We start from the raw sequence: 4,941 nt of genomic DNA, 5'->3' as shown, positions 1-4,941 counted from the left end.
AAGATTATTTTGCCAAACTCATCCCTCAAGATCATGCCAGCACCCGCATTATCACATGCCACGAAGGCTCCATCTGTGTTTAGTTTAACCCATCCGTGCTTAGGCTTCTCCCATCCAGGCAGCTCTACCATGTGAATATCACTTTGGCCCCTTTTCTCCATTGTAAAATATGTCTTTCCTTTCACTGGATCAGCACCACTGTCAATTTTGATGGCCATAAGAGAGGCAAGGTAGCTCTGCAGATATCTTACGGATGCCTCCATCTGCGGTGCCGGTTTAAAGTGCACCACTTCATTGTGAATATACCAAGCTCTCCAGAACACAAGCAGAATCATACACCGTTCCATCTCACTTCTAGGGGCTAACAGTTGCAAGCGCCACTCCTTCCCACAGTTGGTAATTGTCTGAAGCCGGGGTAAGCTCCAGATTTTTGCCATACTCAAATAAAGATCTCGTCCTAGTTGACATCTCAAGAACGGATGAAAATTGTCCTCTGTATCTACTCCACAGACTGGACAAATACTCGTGGTCTCCAAGCCAATCTTATGCTTATTCTTCCACGTTGGCAACCCATCAGTGTAAACTATTTCAATTTATATGTAAAAATTGTTCAAAGTGGATTTAATTATTTCTCGGCGTATATAAAAAAAGTTCAACGTGTATTTAATTTTCGGATTTGCTATTTTTCAGTCGACTGTTTTTCAATTCGCCTTCATTCAATTTTGAGTCCGTTCGATCTCGCGCTGAGATTCGCGCCCGGTCTTGTCCTGTTTTGTGTTGGTTTCGGGTTTGGTTTTCTTACCGGGCGCGCTTTTCTGCTTTTAGCCCATTTTCCTCAGCCCCGCCCTCCTCGGCCGGTTTACTGTTGGCTTTTGTCGTTTTTGAACGCAGCAGCGGGGTGTCGTTCCCCTTTCTCATTTCGATAAGGCAGAGGAAGAGAGCTCCAGCGGTGAAGGAGGCGGAGGCGATTGCTTCTGTTCATGGCGATTCCGAGCTCATCCACCGCAGGATTTGATTTCTTCTCCTTCTTCTCTTGGTCCGCCGGCTGCCCTGGTTAGTTGTCCTTGGCTCTCGTGTTTTGTCCGTGGTTTCATGGCCGTGTAATCTCAGATCTAGGGGGTTTTGTCGATCCCTGGAGTGTGTTTGCCGTGGTGTTTGTAGTCCGCCGTGGTTGTGGCATAGGAGGTTGCAGCGTGCCATGCATAATCCGTCGTGTCTTCCTTTTCCTGCTGTGGACGGAGGCCAAATCCCTCCTGGTTAGGATCTGGTAGGACATTTTTTGGAGGCAGTGTTGTGGCTATTTGATGTGGAGGTAGCCGTAGAACGCTAGATTTCCCTTGTTGTTGATGTGGAGGTAGGTGTGGTAGGGTTTAGTTTTGAGGGGTGGATCCAGTAGATGTTGAACTCTAAAGGATCGAGTTCAGTGATTTCGCGCTCAGCATAACCTTGTCACTGTTGATGTGGATGTAGGTGTGGTAGTGTTTAGTTATACTGTAAATTAGTTTAACTGAGGTTTTTTCAGAGTTGGTCTACAGTTCCTATATAGAGCCTCTCTGCAGTTTTAAGTGTTTCAGTGTTTCTCGTTTTATAGCCTGAACCTTGTCACTGTATAAGCTTTTCCCCTCTAATTACCGTGGGGATAGCTTGTCTTTTTATCATTTTCCCCTACAGTCTCTTTATGTAGCTACCCTGTTGTGCATCACACAGTATTTTTCACCGGTAATTATTGTGTAGTTTTGGGTGGTAGTTATACTGTAAATTACATAGTAATTTGACTGATAATTTCTGTGAAATTATAGTGTAATCCTATCCCATGATTTACTGTCTAGTTCGACCGATGTTTAATCTGTAGTCCGATGCCCTCTTTTTACACGGTAATTTGACTGATTTTTTACTGTGTAATTTGTGTGGTAGTTACACTGTAATCATATTCGATTTACACTGTACTCTGTTGTGATTTTGCACAATATTTTTTATATGCTAGTTACACTGTAATCTGATGCATTTTTGCACTGTAATTTCTCCCGTATTTTATTTGTGTAATTTGCATGCTAGTCACCCTATGACTTATGCATGAGTGGCCTCGCAGTTCACCCCTGTTTGTTGTGCAGCCCTGCAGTTTTTGTTGTTTTTGTTGAAATCTGGATGATCCCATGACTTCTGTTCATCTATTTTCTGAACCTTACCAAGCAGTCAATGGATAAGTTTGTGCAGTCTTGATTTTTGTGAAACCTTTGTGGTGCTTTTTGACCACTCATGTGTGGTGGCTGATGCTTGATCTGCGAGTAAGACCCAGTAAACTAGTCATATGTTTTTGGCAGCAGATGCTCTTGCTTCTATGAATTACTACTTCAGAAGTTCTTTGGGAATTTGTCTGTCAATTTTGGTTCTGCTAATAACTCTTGAGATTTTGTCTTCCTAGTTTGTTCAATATCACCATCACTGCTGTATCTAGTGGCGTGAGGCTTGTAAAATATCTATACATCACGTTTTCTGCTGAAGGTTGTTTTGTCGCCTGCATCCAATTCACAAACCTGCTGCCTTTGCACTGTAATATGTTGCGCTTTTGCACTGTAACTGTGTAATTTGTATGCTAGTTACAGTGTAATCGGATGCGTTTTTACACTGTAATTTCTTCCGTTTTTATTGTGTAATTTGTATGCTAGTCAGCCTGTAATTTCTCTTATGTATATATTGAGGCCCATTTTTTTCTCTATTGTTTTCAGGTACTATCTCAATGAGTAGACTGCGGAAAGTCTGTCGCAAGGATGTTCCCCTACTTTCTTCACTCGAGAGCGCTGATTCTTTGAAAGACCCTTATGTGCCTAATGATTTTGCTGATGATGGTTCTAATGGTATGTCTTTGGTAGTTATTATTTGTCTTCTTATCTTCTTTTCATTTTCATTTTATTTTCTATTTTTCTATTTTTATTAATTTTTGTTATTGTTTTCTGATTTTTTTTCCTTTTGCAGGGTTGTTCTGGTGATGATGAAGAGTTTGATAAAGCACTTTACAATTTCTATGTGAATAATGTAAGCCATTTTTTCATGTTTCTGGTGATGATGAAGAGTTTGATGTTTTTATTCCATATTTTTTCATATGTTGGTTTGATGATTTTATGTTTTTGTTTCTTGATCAGAAAGTCAAGTACCTGAAGAGAAAATTATCATCTGCTGGCAGAAGGAATGTTGTAAGTCTTTTCTCTCTTCCGTTAATCATTGGGTCATTTGTATGGTACCTACACTGTAAATTTACCCTATATGAACTGTAATCTGAATGCCCCTATTACTGAGTGATACTTAGTGTGAAATTTGTATGGTAGTTACATTGTAATCATATAGTCATTGTGTAATTTTGTATGGTAATTACACTGTAATCCTACTCCTTTCTTACAGTGTAAATTTACCCATATCTATACTGTAATTTGAATGCCCTTTTTTAAGTGTAAATTTGCCCATAGTTACACAGTAATTTGACTGATAATTACTGTGTAATTTCGTATGGTAGTTACACTGTAATCCTGCACCTTTTTTACCTGCATTGTAATCCGATGCCTTTTTTTACTCAGTAATTTGTCTAATAATTACTGTGTAATTTGTATGCTAGTTACACTGTAACCCTACACCTTTTTTTACAGTGTAATTTTACCCATATCTATACTGTAATCCAATGCCCTTTTTTACATAATTACTGATAATTACTGTGTATTTTGTATGGTAGTTACAATGTAATTACACAGTAGTTACAATGTAATTCCCCCGGTGTAATTTTACCCATGTCTGTATTGTATAATTTGAATGATAATTTTATGTGTAATTTGTATGGTAGTTTCACTATAATCCTATTTTTTCATTTTCTGCAGTGTAATTTTCCCCATAATGTATACTGTAATCTGTTCCTATTTAAACTGTAATTTTACTCTTAATTACTGTGTAATTTGATATGCTAGTCCCAATGTAATCCAATGTGATTTTACTCTGTAATTTTACCCCCTTATACATTTTGGTCAGTGTAATTATGCATTTGTACAGTGTAATCCTGTTAGGTGCTTTTGACTGGTCAAGAAAAAGGACAGTAGGGGCGATTGGTTCAACATTTCTGTCGCTGTTAGCCGCTTGACGGGTCACAAATACAGCCCGATCCGTTTTCTTCAGGAAAAACAGACATACAACTGTCAACAGATTATTGGTTGGAAAATTTGAATAATAACCAATTACAAATCAGTCAATTGTTAAATAGACAGTCCCTTAATTTTTTTGGAGTACCCAAAAACGTCAATGTATATTTAAATTTGTTGATTGTATATAAGAAATTCAATACATATTTTTAATTTCATTTTTTATGTTTTAAATAATTGTTCAAGTTGTCCAAAAATTGTTCAGGTTTTAAAAGTTTGTTTGAACTTCCAAATTCATTCACGATTTCAAACATTATGCAAATATTTAAGGAAAATTTGTCTCTTTTTTCCAAGAATTATTGGAAATTAGAAATAAACAGACACAGCTTTTTCCAATAATTATTGGAAATTACAAAAAAGATCTGCGATTGTATGTACTACTTAAATTTTGTGCTGCTAATTAGTTGTACTCGGTCGCTAGGTGGTGAGGCTGGCAATGCAGCTACATAGCGTGAGGTCGGGGGTTCAACTTCAAAAGGCGTGTATTTTAATTGACAACAACAACAACAACAACAACAACAACAACAACAACAACAACAACAACAACAACAACAACAACAACAACAACAACAACAACAACAACAATCCGTCCCTTAATATTAGGGAAAGAAACTCCATGGGCCGGTCAATGTGTCCCAGGATGGAATCGACCTAAGAGTCCTCAGCCCAGCCCATTAGGCCGGAAATGGACTTGGTGAGAAACCCCTGGGTCAGGACACTGTCACATGCCCCGCCGCCACCACCATGCTTCCGCCGGCCCCGG

General features: G+C 38.6%; 1 long non-coding RNA gene across 1 annotated transcript; it reads left to right on the top strand.

The window, feature by feature from the left end:
• Window positions 1-877: 877 nt before the first annotated feature.
• LOC119362297 lies at window positions 878-3,443 on the top strand. Its single transcript, XR_005173298.1, has 4 exons — window positions 878-1,053; window positions 2,727-2,855; window positions 2,974-3,033; window positions 3,141-3,443. It is a non-coding gene; the product is annotated as an uncharacterized LOC119362297 (long non-coding RNA).
• The last annotated feature ends 1,498 nt before the right edge of the window (window positions 3,444-4,941 follow it).

This window comes from Triticum dicoccoides, chromosome 2B (genome assembly GCF_002162155.2).
Source record: "Triticum dicoccoides isolate Atlit2015 ecotype Zavitan chromosome 2B, WEW_v2.0, whole genome shotgun sequence".
Lineage (NCBI taxonomy): Eukaryota > Viridiplantae > Streptophyta > Magnoliopsida > Poales > Poaceae > Triticum > Triticum dicoccoides.
Note: the sequence above shows the minus strand (reverse complement) of the source record. Positions and strands in the feature narration are given on the sequence as shown.